This window comes from Scylla paramamosain, chromosome 5, assembly GCF_035594125.1.
Source record: "Scylla paramamosain isolate STU-SP2022 chromosome 5, ASM3559412v1, whole genome shotgun sequence".
In the NCBI taxonomy this organism is placed as follows: Eukaryota; Metazoa; Arthropoda; class Malacostraca; order Decapoda; family Portunidae; genus Scylla; species Scylla paramamosain.
Window position 1 is genome coordinate 15644508 of NC_087155.1, and position 17352 is coordinate 15661859.

The window sequence follows — 17352 nt, forward strand, 5'->3', positions numbered from 1 at the left end:
TTTATATATCTTTGTTTCCCCGTGGCCTGTGTCCCTGATACGTAAAAGACTTAAAGGGCGTGACATTAGTAGAGAAGTGAGATCAAGGTGTATTAAGCCTTCATGACGCTACACATAGGCCATCACAATGACCAGGCTGCGAGGAGGACCATGACTGACGCCTCTAAAGGGAGAGAGAAAACTGGGTGTGCTGGAAATACGTCCGTGATGATACACTGATGGAAAATTATCAGTTTTATTTTTTTTTTCCACGTCTATCAGCAGAACGTAATTATCAGCAATAGCTACACACACACACACACACACACACACACACACACACATATGTATCTACGCGCACACACACACACACACACACACACACACACACACACACACACACACACACACACACATATTTTGGCTACATAACCACGGGTGCATGACCTCTAAATATTATCACTGCTTCCACACACACACACACACACACACACACACACACACATTCCACTCAGCACCAGCACACCAGTCACAGGCATAACAGGCAGGTATTTAATTTTCTCCCAGCTAATCTATACGAGACAAAAAAAAAAAAAAACTCATTATTTAGTAATTTCACCGCATGGTGAGGAAAAATAATACTGTAATTTATCATTTGCAATTCTCTTAACTACCATCTGGTTCCTCGATTCAAGCTCTTTCTAACATTTGGGTCGATTACTGGGTCTTTTTTTTTTTCATCAAATGTGTGTCTTTCGTCCCAAATGATGTATCCACCTCGTTGCCTTTTATTTGTCTATTTACTATTGACTTACTGATTGAATGATTGATTTGTTTATTTATATACCTATTTACTTATTCATTCATTTTGACCTCCTTCCTCACATCAGACACACTTGTGCAACTCACAGTAAATATTTGCATGCAGAATTTCAAGTCAAAGGAAAGTTAATTTACAGAATATTATGCAAAAAAAATATACGTTTTTCCTTTATTTGTCAGACACTGATATTACAGATCTCTCTCTCTCTCTCTCTCTCTCTCTCTCTCTCTCTCTCTCTCTCTCTCTCTCTCTCTCTCTCCCCCCCCCATGTATTTGCATATATTCACGGCTATCAATCACCAACGCTTCAACAATAATCATTCAAGTTTTCAAGCTGCTATAAATCGTGACAGCAGTGACGTCAACACAGACAGGTGTTTACTTAATTAATGGCCACTGACACCTGTGGGTTCGGAACACATCATTATTAACTACTAAGGAATTCAATAGTGTTATTTATTTGTGTTTAGGAAGAAGGAAGGGGGGTTTAGGGAGAGGGAAGGGGTGTTTGTGGAGGAGGAAGGGAGGGAAGGGGAAAGGGTGTTTAGGGCCGGGGAAGAGGAGGGGATGGAGATGGGGGAAGAGAGGTTTGGGTGGGGATGGGGTGTGTAGGGAGGAGGAACGGGAGGAGGGAGATGAGGGAGGATAGTTTGGGGGGATGGGGAAGATTACAGGTAATAATGGCCTAGGTGCCTTCCAGCTGACAATGAGGTTTTGATTTGTTCCCTTTGTTTTTGTTTTTTTTTACCAGGTTATTAGGTCATTTCATTAATAAATCAAGAAAAAAACTGCGGGTCCTATTCATTATTCATAACCAGACAATGGCAGACTGGAACCCACCAGTACCCTCCACCGCCCCCCATCGCCCGTGCCGCCCCACACAGCGCTTGTCAATTATTCTACTGAACGATGTGGTGTGAAATTTCTATATTACGTTCACAGGAGCAGTGGCAGCATAGAAATCTGCGGTCAACGCCACGCATTATTCAACTATTATTAAACCCCCACAAGCGTCACAAATACCTAAAAGAAAACGAAAATTAAAACTGAACCACATATACTCGTAGCAAGTAGAAGCGATTTTTACCTCTCTATTTCATGACACAGCGCCTCCTTGTTTCACGCCCCGTCAAGACACCACACTCCAGTGCCCGTCGTATCAACAGTATTCGTGACTGTGACTGCTGGCCCCAAGAATCCCTTCCAGCCACAAATATGGCCTTATTTCATCTTGTTTCTATGTAAATCAGTAAAGTCTGGCTAGATAAACTCATATAAAGACGGAAGGAAGATTGACAATTGACACTTGAAATGGTACTTTACGTGCATTTCCCTAAGAGTGATATTGATAATAATAATAATAATAATAATAATAATAATAATAATAAGAGTAATAATAATAATAATAATAATAATAATAATAACTGATCAGCAGCAGTGTTAACTCAGTTATTTTTTCTTACCTCTCTTTAGCACTTATCCAGAGCTTCCCCTACATTAATAGTAAATAAATCTTTACTATTATGTCGCAGGCAAGGCACGAAGCACCTGACAACTATGGGCAACCTCACTTCTATTACTAATGGTGGAGCTTCCTCGTTTGACAACACACGGACGCATTAAGTACAGGTATTCAGGCAGGGATGCACACTCCTGACAGCTTCCCTCCCTCCCTCCCTCCTTCCATCCCAGCCAACACGCTACCTTCACTCCGTTGCTAATTATCGCGCTGAATTATGCAATACATGACGTTAATGACGGACTTTGTTCTTGACACTCGAGTTCGAAGCGTGAAGTTCAGGCGTGCGTGTCGAGGCGGGTGTTCCACGGATGACGGGAGGAAAACTTTGACCATGAGCTTGTCATTACTAAAGTTGGTGTTCATATCTTAATGTTTTTATTGGTGTTACTTTAATAAATTCGCTTACCTTACCGGGGTGCGAGAATTCTTTTTTTTATGTATCAGGAAGATTGGCTAAAGGAAAAATGGTTAAAAAATGTTCAAATGCCGTTCCCATAAAGAAAACAGAACAGGAGACCCGAGAGAGAGAGGTCAATTTTACTTTCTCTTCCTCCAACAGAACACCTGCAGTACATCACAAACTCGTATAGCTAGCCTACAAAACAATGGTAACGAATAGCAATCATAAATAACGTTGTACACATGAGGTATCCCAGGAAACTGCACTATACAATATATTTCTATTCATGCTTAACTACATGATCTCAATTACTGTTCTCCTTTAACTTCTTTGCATGAACCGCCTTCCACACGTATATGGACAGGGATAATGTGACACAGGTACAAGAACGAAGAAGTGTTAGGAGAAGCAAGGAGCTGCGTAAGGTAGCAGACGTGGGGAGGTCGCAAGTGAGGAAAGGCGTAAGGTGTGGCTTAAGCTCGTGAGAGTTGCGTCAGAGGCAGAATCGTGGACCAGCCAATGGAAGTGCAAGGCCCAGTAGATGATATGTTAGTTCACTTACATATTCACGAGGCAACTTTTGAGCGGAAGTGTTTTATGGCGGGGAGTAACGACTACTGTTTACACTTCGTTGACTCCGATACGTCCCCTCCCCGCATCCCACCCTAACAAAAAAATAAATAAATAAATAAAATAAAATAAAATAAAATAAAATGAAGCGAAGAAAAAAATTAATAAAAACCTTATGTCCAATATTTACTAAGACATTTTACTAAGACATGGTTTACATTTTGAATTATGTACAACAGTTCGGTGAAAGACTTTGCATCACAGTTTTCCTCGTTTTTCCTATAATGTAAAGGGAAAAAAAATCCATGTCAAAAAAAGGCCTCTCAGGCAGTCCCTCCTTCCATCACTCCATCCCCAATATTAGGATTCCAGTTCCAATTCCAGTTCCAGTCTTTCGTGTTTGGGTCTGTAGAAAATCCTGCGTCACTTCATTGTCTTAAGCGGTGAGTGTTCATGTTCCCCTCTGAGTAATGTCCTTCCTTGACACCCTCCAGTGATACCCCCAGTGTGGCAGACGCCTTCAGATATAAACGTATTGCCCTCTCGTGTTCGTATTCTACTTTTAATCTACTGTAATGGGGTTAATTTGGGTTTTTAAGGGTGATTTCATGATTCTTGTGATAGTTGACATCATTATAGATAAAAAATCGCAAAAGCTCTACTGATCATCACTGAGGCTTTTGAAAATAGTTTTAATGAAAGTCCAAATGGCCAAAGTGTTTCAAAATACAAACTTAAATGCATAACATCTTTCTCCTGCGGACATTTTTCCCACCAAGACATGTTTGATAAGACTGTATTATGATAACGATACAGACTGAAGTCCTCACTGTTTATAGTATAGTTCAGATTATGTTAGGTTAACGATTGAATACATTACGGGAAAGTGAAAACGTCTGGAAGGATAAACAGTTCAGGAAAGAAAATGTTCACGGGAGGAATAAGTCAGAGGGAGAAGTGTCTGGAAGGGAAGGGGCAGAGATCTATACTCGTTTGTCCGCAGCCCTTGGTAAAATACAGACTATCAATATCTTGTTATGTATTTACACGGAGACGCTGCTCACCTCCATCCATCTTGTATGCATCAGGGTGTCTACTGTTCATGAATATATATAGTGTCATCGGGGGTCTCCGTTCCAGTCTCGTGGATGAGGTGTCGAGTCTATTTGAGCTCCCGAAACTCAGCCAAACAGGATGGAAATGTCTATCTGATGGGATACTTAATTTCTAACGGAAGAAAACAAAGCCCTGTCTTTCTAGAGTTTCTCTCTCTCTCTCTCTCTCTCTCTCTCTCTCTCTCTCTCTCTCTCTCTCTCTCTCTCTCTCTCTCTCTCTCCCTCCCCCTACCTATTTTGCTACATACCTGTCTATCTTTTTATTTAATACCATGAAAGGCTCTGGCCCGTATCCTTAAAGAGATTACTAGTCAGGTTTTCATAGATATTTTTCTTACTGGAGATACAGAATCCTTGCTAAACTGTGGAAACTCTTAATAACTTCCACAAGAAAACTTCACAGTAATTTCCACCAGAAACTAATCAATATGAGATAAGACAAAGAGAGGTTTAGAAATACGATTTTTTAACTATAACCTGCTCCAGGAATACATATTTCACTAAATACAACTTGGTAGTATCACCTAGTCCAGACTATTAACTTCCACTAGAACCTGATAAACATGAACAATACGACGAAGGAAGATATTGAAATAAGATCCTTCAACCACAAGCAGGTCACTGTTCTCTGCTCCCGGAATACGTCCCACTATAACATAGTTGTCTAACACGGTCCAGCCTCCACCAATCCGCCCTCTCTCGGCCGCCTCCGCCCCGCCACCTGTTGCCCCGCACCTACCACCGCACTGAGGGCCGTCATGTGCAGCGCGGCAGTCGTGTGGTGCACTCCAAATGCCTCTTGACTCACTACTTGACGGCAGCCTCGCATTTGTCGCAGCGCCCCAGAAAACCTTGCTATTACTCCCGCCTCGTAACTCGTGCTCTATCTCTATCCCTTTCCCTCTCCCTCTCCCTCTCTCTCTCTCTATCCTGCACACAAGTGGGAGACAGTACGGTTGAAAATATACATAAGTGCCCGTATTGTGTCGTCCCGTAAAAGAAACAAAGGGGAAAGTTTAAAAATAATACGCCTACACCAATTTTTAACCCTTCCGGGAACTCGATATTCCAGCAAGCCTTGAGAGAGAGAGAGAGAGAGAGAGAGAGAGAGAGAGAGAGAGAGAGAGAGAGAGAGAGAGAGAGAGAGAGAGAGAGAGAGAGAGAGAGAGAGAGAGAGAGAGAGAGAGAAACTGGAAGTAAAAAAAAAAAAAAGACAACCTACTAAAAACTACTTCAAAAATTCCTGAGCGAGAGAAAAATGTGAGAAGCACCTACAAGACATTTTCCTGAGTAGAGAGAACACAACACCCGCGGCTCTCCATAGTTTCCTTGCGGCACAAAGACACTCAAAGACACTCGCCCTTACCACTGCCTTCCTTTATGCATTACAATACACAAGGGCACTCCAGCCCCCACAAAGGGACTTCCACCACCGCCAGTACAATAGCGGCCAAGGCCAAGCTGGGGAGTAAGTGTGTTATGTAAGGCGTGGAAAGTGACGCTAGCATTTCCTGTGGCGCGGAGTCTCATTACAACATAAGGAGCTAAGGAAGTACGCACATTCTTCACTTTTTTCTATGCTGTAGTGAGTGACGACAAAGGGATAAAGAGTTACGTAAGGCGGGTAAGTTACTGTGGTTTATCGTTACATTTGCATCATGGGTACGTGTTGTTCTTATTTCCTATCTAATCAAGACAAGCGGGATGTGCGGCTGGTTCATCTCTATTTGCATATTATCGATAAAAGCGCAAACACTGACAAGCAAGAAAGGCCTGAAGGCAGCTATGAGATCCAAGTCAATGGTTCTCATGCACAGTATACATTATAGAGTGCTACACGGCAGAAACTACACCGAGTGAGGCAAAAACAAGCTTTAGGCAGTAACTTTCTACAATATTATCCACGCATATGGAATTCTGATACTTTGCAGGTACGCAGCAACAACTTTAAGGATATTCGGTGTTATTCCATCAGGATTTACAAGTAAACTCATTTGTTCTTGGGTTAACAATATGATAGATCTTAAAATAAATATAAAAAAAAGATAGATTACAGCAAATTTTACAACATTATAATGAACACAACAGTATAATGAACCAAAGTTAATCAAAGGGCAAGGACATCTGAAGAAAGTTTTGTTACTAAGGATGCAAAAAAATACTGCTTTTACGTGAATAAAAGCGAAGACTAACATGGTCCATATTTGCTTTCCATCACGAAGGAAAATAAATTACAAACATTTAATCCGCTGATTGATTGATTTATTGGCTGTCAACGCAGCAACAACAATTCCATCCAAAGGCAGCCTTCGTGCAAAGCGTTTTTGTTCCCTCGTCCTAATAACACAAACCCAGAAGCACAAGATGGTTTTCTTCTATTTGCGATAAAATTGACGATCCTGAGTGCCGTCCATTAGAAGAAACCCATGTTTTTTTTTTTTCTTTAAGGGCAACCTAAACTTACTAACCAGCTTCCTCTTAACGACTAAGACTATCTAAACTCATTTTCAAAAGCATCCACTGGCAGGAACATTAAGGGAAGCGATCTCACAAGCCTGTACCACAAGGGCCTCACCTCCCGCTAACTCTCCAAGGCATCTCTCTCACTTTTACTGTACTTCACGTTCATCTTTGTCACCTTTATGGGCAATTCTCATTAGAACTTCCCTCCTCTCGCACGGTGGTCGAGTGATCGAGAGTGGGCGGCTCGAAGTGCTAAAGTTAAGGCCTCCATTCTCTCTCTCTGTAAAAGGTTACTGAACTACATATGACAAAAATGTTTCACTACCTCTTTGTGACGAAAAGACCTTTGCACTTCTCACAGACTTGAAGTTAGGAGGTCGTGACACAGATGCAGGATATCGTCATACTCCTCCCATGAACATTCCTCCCCTTGGTATTTCTCCCTGCATATGTTACCCCCTTGACACTTTATCCTGTGGCCGGGAGGAAAAATGTCATACTCGACAAATATATTTCCATCATAACGTATATCACTAGATACAGAGAGGAAGGTGAGAGAGAAAGCGACGTGTTTTCTTGTAACAAAATGCTTCCACCAGCCCAAGAACGTGCTGGTGGGACGCAGTGACACCAAGCACTTCCCTCCATCATGCTTACCGAGACGTGTGTGTCGCTCTGAGTCTCCCTCGTATGATAAGGTCACAACAGGTGTCCTCGTGCAGGGAGAAGGAACGTGAATGCATCAGGTGTGTGTGTGTGTGTGTGTGTGTGTGTGTGTGTGTGTGTGTGTGTGTGTGTGTGTGTGTGTGTGTGTGTGTGTGTGTGTGTGTGTGTGTGTGTGTGCATTTTAAAGAGTGTGATATTGGTGATAAATCACGCAATAATCTGTCTATTATTATTATTATTATTATTATTATTATTATTACTATTATTATTATTATTATTCCTACTGCTGCTGCTGCTGTTGATGTTATTGTTGTTGCTGCTGTTATGATAAGTTATCTCTTCCTTTTGATAACCAATGGGAGGAAAATTTTTATTTTTCAAAATATATTTTTCGCTATCTTACGTAACGGCTGGCTTATGTACAAAGAATTTTCTTAACAAAAACGTCCCTTCCATACGCAAAGACTCAATACACAAGACGGGAAGCCAGCACAAACACACCAATAACTATAAGAAATAAAAAAAACACCCATTGTCCCTGAAAGCAAAAGAAAACGTAACACACCAACATTCAATAGCACAACTAACTTTCACGCACACGGCAAACACACATGAAATAATAACACACATTATCAAACCCATATAAAAATCATACTACAAGGCTACATGTATCTTCATCTTGTTACCGTAGAGAGCTGGAGGAGACGTGAACGCGATACTGGGAACTACTGAAGAGACAGGAGGGGGACGAAGCTGGGGTCTGGCGGGGTGCAGGAAGGTAGACGGAGGGAAGTAATAGCCGGAGGAGGGAGAGGCGACGCGTCATAACTACAGGAGATGAAGCTCAAGTCTGAGGCGCGACAGGGAAGCGACGTAGAGCCGAGTAAGAACGTGAGATGTGGAGACTTGGCGAGGAGGAAAAGAAAAGGAAAGTGTAGTGAGAGAGAGAGAGAGAGAGAGAGAGAGAGAGAGAGAGAGAGAGAGAGAGAGAGAGAGAGAGAGAGAGAGAGAGAGAGAGAGAGAGAGAGAGAGAAACATTTGCGCTCAGTCTTCTCCCTACAACTCGCACTGCCCTCGTATGCATTTTTAATTATTGTTGAAGAGGAAATCACGAGAGGTAACAAGGCGAGGCTGCGCAGTGCATCAGTTCTGTCTCTCTCTCTCTCCTTTGTTTCTTCTGCCAGCCTCGTGCGTACTCGTCCCTTAAACACGTCACTCTTTCCCTTCGCTCTAGAATCATGAGCCACAATAAAGAGAGAACAATGTGTGATACTGCCTACATTTAACTGAAATACAAATTAGTGTGTAGGTAAAATTCCGTAGAGCTAATTAGTGTAAATGCAATTATTTTTTTCTCTAAGTTACTGACTGTGTGTGCATGAGTTTTTGTTACCTATGTTTACGAATACGAGTACACACACACACACACACACACACACACACACACACACACACACACACACACGTAGATAAAACCAAAACTCTGAACATGGGAAAGTAATTATGAAAAAAATCTTTCCGGGAAATACAAAGGCAAACACCCAGACAGGCAGTGTTTGTGATGCACGCTAGTACTGCCACGGCTTAGCTAGGGCCGCGCTAGGTTTATTTCGACTCGAGAACAAAACGGCATAAGCTGAAAGCTATTCTAGAGAAGTTGAATTAATCACATTTCCTTGATGCCCATACAGAGCCCATACCTATTCACCTCCTGACAGGCTGCCGCACGGCGTGAATAGGCTTATGAGGCCCGTACTGTAGGATTGATGCCAGGTAGATTGTCAGGATATTGGTACCAGAGGCTACTGGGCTCAGGAACAAAGAGACTTCTTTGAAATAGGGATGTTCGATTTCGTAGTTCAAAATAGAGAGAATTATTACTGCAGACTACTCAAAGCCCAGTGAACAAAGGGAATCTCGAGCACATAATGAAAGGATATATAATGTGGCCCAAGACTCCTTCACTCTGCTCTTCGCGACGTCAGATGGAATGGCACGGAAGTCTCGGACCTCTGTGCAAGCCTCGCCAGACGCATTAGTAGCCAAGGAGTAACCAGAGTAGTGTATTGAACTGAGCTGAATGACCTGCAGGCTTTCCTCCTCCTCAGGTCAGTCCGGATCCAGCTGCAAAGAACAAGTTCGTAAGTCCCAACTATGATCTGAATTTCGACGGTATGAACGAAAATCATGCTACCGTGTGTCAACTGTCAACAAAAATGGTTAGTGGACAGACGCTGGCAGGGTTGAGGGCAACGAACTCCTGTGACAGAACGCACCTTTTCGTTATATGAAGAGCCTAAAAGAGGACTGATTTAATATATTTCGTGCCTGTCAAATATTAGTGGTTATATAGCGTCTGTAGTAGTAACTGTAGTCGTAGTAAAAGTAGTAACAACACGCACGCCAATAATTACGTACGCAACTAAACAGACCCGACGTGAAACCGCTATACAATGAAGAACACTCAATGAAATAATTATCATTTCGTGCAGGTTATATAATCAGAACCTAACCTCCTTAAATCACTTAAAGCAATGGAAATCCAACTGGAAGCATCCGTCAAATTCTCTGCAGCACGACTCCACACTCGTTACAATCTAAACTCAGCCTGCTCCTACTACCTTACATTTCTTATAATCACACGCAGAACTGCAAGACTGTCAGGAATCACGCCAGCATCCTCGTTCTTTCATTCCCTGCACGCAGAAGTAGGTCAGGGCTGGTGAGCACCTCGAAATAAACACCCCATTGGATATGCTGCGCTTGGTGAAGTTAAAAGTTCGGAATCAACATTGCCTTACCAGCTTCTCTCCCTTGGCTCCTGTAGCTGGATAATCAAGAATCCTGCCAGCGCCCTAATTCCCACACACAAGAGGTCAAGGTTGGACAGCACCTCGAGACAAACACCACACTGATCTGCGCCACGGTAAAGTTAAGTTCTGAATCAAGCCCTGCTATCTTCCCTTCCTTCCTTCCTTGTTGTAGTTAGATAAACAAGAATCCTGCCTGCACTCTAATTCTTGCTTCCTCACATGCAAAGGAGGTCAGGGGTAGGCAGCAACTCAAGACGTAAACACCCCACTGATTTTCGTCACGAGGACGTTAAGAAAAGTTACACAAACCTGCCTTGCCAGCTACCCTTCCTACCTTCCTGCTGTTGGATAGTTAACAGTCCTGCTATCCTAGTTCTTTAATCCTATCTAACACGCAAAAGAAGGCCAGGGCTGGGGAGCACCTCAAGACAAACACTCCACTGATCTGCTGCGTCATGAGGTTAGGAAAAGTTTTGAATCAACCTCGGCCTGCCAGCTATCCTTCCTACCTTCCTTCCTTCGTGTACTTACTCATCGACCCACACACACACACACACACACCTGCCCCTCTATTCCCTTTCCCCTCACTCTCCCCGCCTCCATCCATCCCCGGGGCCAGTGATATGAGGCTCTAGCAGTTGTCACTCGATAGGAAAACTAATGCACGCAATACCCGGCGGGGGTCGAAAACTCAAGACATGTTTACCATTACATCATCATTTAACTGCCTGAAATTACTTTGAGCATGACGATAAGAGGTAAGAGTGGATATACAGGAAAATCACGAGAAATATCTATTAAATTTAACTAAGTTCTGCGGGTTTCATGAATAAAGCCAGCAATTGACTCTGGCACCAAAGCTGGATGGTAAGGTTTATATTAGGAAGGTAATCTGAAACTTAATGAAAATGAATATAAAAAATGTTGGATATGGAAGAGGCGCAGGGAAATGATCTATGTTGATAAAACTCATGAAGGGCGAAAAAAAATAACTTAATGAAATTGATGAATAACGCTGGATGAAAAATTTTAACCTTGGACGCTGACAGACGAGGAAATATTCGTGGCGGCCTGCACCATCTTATCGACAGCACGGGTTATTAAAAAATATGGTGGAAATGTGTTTTATTCCGCGCACCACCAGGCCCGTATCACCTCCACATCACCTCCACCTCACACTGGCCATCACTTGACACCACATCACCACCACACACTCCCATCACCTCCACCACACACTCTCGCATCATTATCTCCACCACACACACACACACACACACACACACACACACACACAGACACTAGCATTGATTCACATTCTCATCACCTCTACACTCATCTCACACCGCTTTCAGTCACGGATTCTCCAAGTAAGAACAAAATTGGGCCCTGCTCTCGCGTACATATTTTCGGCGCAGGACTACAAAAGTAAACTGGTTAATTAATAACCTTCAGACTGAAAGCCAAGGCAAAATGCGATGAAAGTAGCACGAAAAGGAAGGAAAGTGCATACTGATTCTGTTTTTTACGAGTGCTGTAGAATATTTACCGTTTATTATTCCCTGTAACTAATACCAACTATATTACAGACAACGCATTCATTGACAGCACCAGGAAACACGACGAGCATTTGTTTCACTGGCATTTAAATAAACAGGGATCATGATAAATGCTAATAATGGATCCGCTAACACTTAATAGAGGATCTCATAGATAATCACCTGCAGTCAAGTTACTCAGATTAGTGAAGTATTGCAGCTTAATTGGCAGCGCCCACTACCACTGTTGTGCTTTTTTTTTTTTTTCGAGCCATTCACTTTTCGTTGTGTGTCAGCGAGACTCCGCTAGGTTATGAAAGCATCCCTCCTGGTGCTTAATGGTGCTGCCGTGCCCATCTGTCTCACTGCCATGGCCACGCTGTTTCCGGTGCTGGTGAGATCAAGGGACGCAGTACAAATTTACCTGCTTCATTTAAGAGTTATGTGCTTTGATTATTTCAACGGGATTATTTTCGAGTTCAACTAATTTACTGGTTTCTCTTATGAATCTTTATGCTTCCATTATTTATAATAAATAAAATAGCCGACGTGGCTTTGTTCTCAACTCTAACACTCAAGGTTTTCTTTCGCTTACCAGTGATATTGTACGTACGGCCCTCTACTTCTTGTCTTCAGAATATCTAATGGATGCAACACTACAGTCTGTATCACCACTTTAAAGTGAAAAACTGTATCCCCACAACCATAATAATGTGTACGCTGATGCAATTAAAATTCAGTACTTTGCAGTAAACTGACTGTTACTATACGTCTATCATCATTCTTGTCTTCTACCAATACGTAAAAGCGCGTCCACACGATCCAGCACAGCTTGACGGGCACTGCCTGTAACCGGGCTAAGTCGACGGGCACAACTGTAGCGTTGTCCACACGGTGTTGATATGGCCCAGTCATAACCGGTCAACAGCCAGGTCGTCCGGGCGCGGGTACTATCTGGTAATTTCACACAACTTAATAACACAGGCACTTTACCACGAGCGGGGAGCCTGTCAACGGGTAAACTACCCGCTTGTGCTCGAGGGCACAGCTCGATCGTCTAGGCGCGGCTTTTAGTAAGACAAAGGTCCTGCAATCGTTAGTCTTTACGTTTGCACTATATCGAGAAACTAAAGAAACCCTAAATGTCGCCTCCATCGTCATCACCAACGCCCTCACGCCGCGACCATCACTACTCCTGCCCGCACCGCCCAACCACCTCTGATACAACCACCATTACGATCATCCACTGCCTACAAGACCGCCGTTATCACCAACTGCCTTACTGTCACCACCACCTTTACTTATCTGCGTATTACCTCTCATCACCACTGCTTTCCACCCCACAGCGCCGCCATGACCGCCAACTGCCTCATTATCACCACCACCATCACCTATTCTGCCATCACTACTAGTTGGCATTACTGCCACCACCACAAATCCCACTTTTAACATTTATTTCTCGCCCCCACCATTACCTTCACCTTCCCCAGCTTTCGAACAGTCACCTACACCACGGCAACTGTTTCCTCCTTGTGTCGAGTCGCAGTGGCTGGAATATGATTAGTCAAACAAGCAGTACACGTTAAGGCGCCTACTTACCTCGTTAAGTTCTCAGCCGAGTCACGTGCGCGGCGCCAGCCTCTCAAATATTCGTAAAAACGGAAAACAACACGTGCGGATCTAAGTTCTCGGCCACATAGCACAACAAAAGCAACTACAAACTAACCACGCGGCTCAACAGGTACGAGGCATCACGCAACCAACACACTACACCCACAAAACTTCGTGACCAACTGGGTTTGCCTCCAGGCTCCAGGCTCAGGCTCCCAACTCGAACCGTCTTCGGCCCAACATATCGTACACCAAACGAATTTATATCCACTCTCGTATAGATAGATATTATTTAGAGTGTATTTTCATGGTGAAAAAACAAATTATATAAACATAGAACATCGAGTGGTAGAACTGCTGGGCGCCTGTAGTGTATTTTATAAGAATAAGCAGACGCTTCTTGTCTGGACTCAGACGGTGCGTCGGTGCGGCTCTTGAAGCCGCGAGTCGGAGAGCCAAGCGATGTTGTTACCTGCACCTGGCGGCGTGAGAGGGATGAGTACTCAAGGACACACACACAGATCGGACTCTATGAGCTCAAAACATACTCAGAAAAATATTAGCTGAAGATCACAAGTCTTGCATGTGATCCTTACGACGAACACCACACACTCACACACACACACACACATACACACAATACTGATGAACGTATCTGAGAACTCACTGCCTCTCCTACATCCACAGTGAGTGTAGCTGCCCACCTGGTGCAAGGCCTTTCCGGGCCATCACTCACGAGCAGGCATCACGTCCGGGCTTCGGTTAATGGTCAATGCAATCCTATCAGAGCAGCGTCAGGCACTGGCACTCATGTTGGGACTCACAAGGCGTCATCGTCGTGCTCCTATTTTTTTTTTTTTTTTTCTTTCTTGTGAGATACACTTCAGGGCTGCTGGAGTCATATTTAAAGGGTGCTGGAACGAGCTTTTATCGAGTGTGGTGAAGCAGTTAACGCCAGCGGCCTACACATCACTGCCAGATGAGTGGCTGTTATCAACACGCAGCCAATGTATCACTGTTTTCTCTTACTGGCTTTTCTTACCGATACCACATTTCATCCAAGGTTTTCGGAAAATGAACGAAATCAATCGTCAAAGCTACACAAGATGTTTAGCTGTGTCACTCATCTCCGTCTAATCAGGTTTCAAGTATGTAATGTGAAAACACCTTTCAGTCACCCCTTAAATTTTAACATTCAGCTTTCCCGTCTACTCTTCTTATGCATTTGTCTAATAACCAGCCCGTAACAGACGAGGACTGGTCGGATGAGCTGTGAGATCGGTGCCAGCCCCATTCTCTACCTCTGCTCTGCGGTCTGTCCCCGTGAGCAATTATTACACGGAGCGTCTCTCCTTTCCCAATTCATCATCGGACAAGATTTTCTTGCGTGGAAAGTGATCACGTGTTCACAGAATGCGATCAGAATCCTTCCATAAAATTTATTCATGGAATATATATCATATGATAAAGATCTTTAAGTAATCAAAATACTAATTATCTGTGACTAATTCTTTTACAAACGTGTAGTCCCATACCTTCTAAGATTTGTTACTTAGTCCAATCATGTAAATAGATCAGTGATGATTATCAAACTGAACAGAGCCACGCATCATTGTTTGTTTCGAGGCGCTTAGCTCAGCAATTATATCCCAACAAACTGCATCCATAACTGCCTCGCATCCGTAGCTCTTCGTCGCTACGGACGCGGTGTGTTTACTAGCTGCTACACGGTGTCTTGCCGAAGATAATTCAAGACGATTAATAACTTCACCTCCTTGAACGTGACGAAGAAAATTGACGTCCTTGTAAAGGCAGCTTGAGGGAATAATTACTACACCATGAAGGCGAGGTCACCCCGGGTAGTTATAACCATATTTGCTTCCTAATTATATCTTGTGGAAATACAATATGCACTTTCCGGTTGTAAGAGCAATTCCCGTTCACAGAAAACTTTTGATATGGCATTCTGTTACAATTTCATACTGTTCTTCCGTTTCCTCTAGTCAGAAGTCCTCATTTTACAGTGCTAGCGAGGGCGAGGCGCACCTTGGCCGTCCGTCCCCAGCGAGGCCTACCTGGCGCCATTGATCGAAACAAGATTCATGGGCCGCGAGCCACGCACCAGGCGGGCCTGGTGACAATAACCACTCGTCCTGGTGAGGGATGGCACGACGGGGTCTTGCTGAGTGGGTAACATTCATTCGATTTTTCTTTCTTTTTCTTAGCATTGTGTTCCGCCGAACTAGCTGGCGAAGACTTGACTGCCGTGTGTGACTTGCATCGTACGCCTGGCCGCGGTGACGCAACGGTGCCGGTGTCGCCTGTTGAATGCCGCCCTCCTGTCCGAATTTCACTGAATATTTATTTATCTGTCCTTTGGAGTGGTAAGAAAATGCTGGTCTCCATGACTCTTACAGTGAGCAGCGCGTCCATCTCCCAGCCTTCTATCTTCCTTTTGGAGAGCTGGGACTGAAAAGTAACTGCAGCAAGACTCAAGCTTGTCTCGTTACAGGAATGATTAGTTTCTTCGGTATTCCTTTCCCACCCCCTTTCTTAATTTTCTGAATTCACGTAGATTTGTTTTCATTGTTATTAATACCTATCCTAATTTACTGGTGCTAAGGGATCTTGTATTCTCTCTCTCTCTCTCTCTCTCTCTAAAACCTCCTCTCGCGTCTCCTTCACTCCTAGCCTACGAAGCTTCGGATCCTAAACAAGTCACTTCAAATAAACAATCACAAATAAAAAGAAAACGCATTGCCATTAACGCCAACTGCACTGAACTGGATTTATCTCCCTTGCCCCACCAACTCTCACACTCTGCTGGTCGTTGAAGAGGGCGAGCCACTATAAGCACGCCCAGAGTCATCGTGCTCCCTAGACCTCCCCTTCATACCCAGGACACAACCCTTACTCTGAAACGCTTTGTTCTCTCACCAAGACTATTTTCAAAGGTCAGAGATGATTAGTTGGGTTCTCAAGAGTGCTTCTCCTGTTAATAATGAAAGAATGTTGTTATTCTGTCACTAGAACCACAGAAAACTCTTAAAAAACACGTATAATTTCAACTACAGCCTTTTGAAAGTAGTGGAGGTGTGGCGAAAGTGTCTCAAGATATGGGACCTAAGAACTGCCACTGACGCCTGACACTGATCTCCGCCACCCTCCACACACCGCCCACTGAGATGTCCCTTGTGCACAGTACTGAAACATTTCCACCATGTCTGTAGAAGTGTAAAGGGTCTCTCTCTCTCTCTCTCTCTCTCTCTCTCTCTCTCTCTGTACGAGGGACACTGACCTACGGAAACAAAAAGGAAGAAAACCCAATAAGGTGCCACTCCCTTAAGAGAAAGCCATATATCACTTCACATAATACTTTCCGCTGCTACTATTAATCATAGGCCAACAATTATGGCACGCTATTACTGTTGTAGGCGTTCCTTTCAAGGCTTACCATATTCAAACACTTTCACTTCAAACTGTTAACGAGATCTTTGGTCTCGTGCGTTAAGGTTTTCTTCCCGGTTCTGATAACGCGGATACTGAGGACCATGCATCTCCACTACATGGAAAAAAAGGGCTCTACTTCAAGTTTTATTGTTTTTTAATGCTATTTTCACGGTTCTAGTGATAGATCAACAAGATTTCTATATAATCAACATGAGAAACACTGTTGAGAACTCGGCTGATCATTTCCGTGGGCTTTGAAAATAGTCCTGGTGAGAGAGCAGAGCGTTTTATTATATGGGCCTGAGGCAAGGAGGGCTGACTTACACAACTACACTGAGTTAAGTAATGTTAGTCGCGTGTGTGATTATACGCAAGGGACATATCAATGGAAGGTACCTCTCTCTC

At 43.5% G+C, this 17352-nt stretch overlaps 1 long non-coding RNA gene across 1 annotated transcript; it reads right to left on the minus strand.

The window, feature by feature from the left end:
• Window positions 1-7619: 7619 nt before the first annotated feature.
• Window positions 7620-16295, minus strand: LOC135100584 (uncharacterized). The gene is made up of 2 exons (XR_010268803.1): window positions 13486-16295; window positions 7620-9662 (listed from the first exon to the last, which is right to left on the minus strand). It is a non-coding gene; the product is annotated as an uncharacterized LOC135100584 (long non-coding RNA).
• Window positions 16296-17352: the final 1057 nt, after the last annotated feature.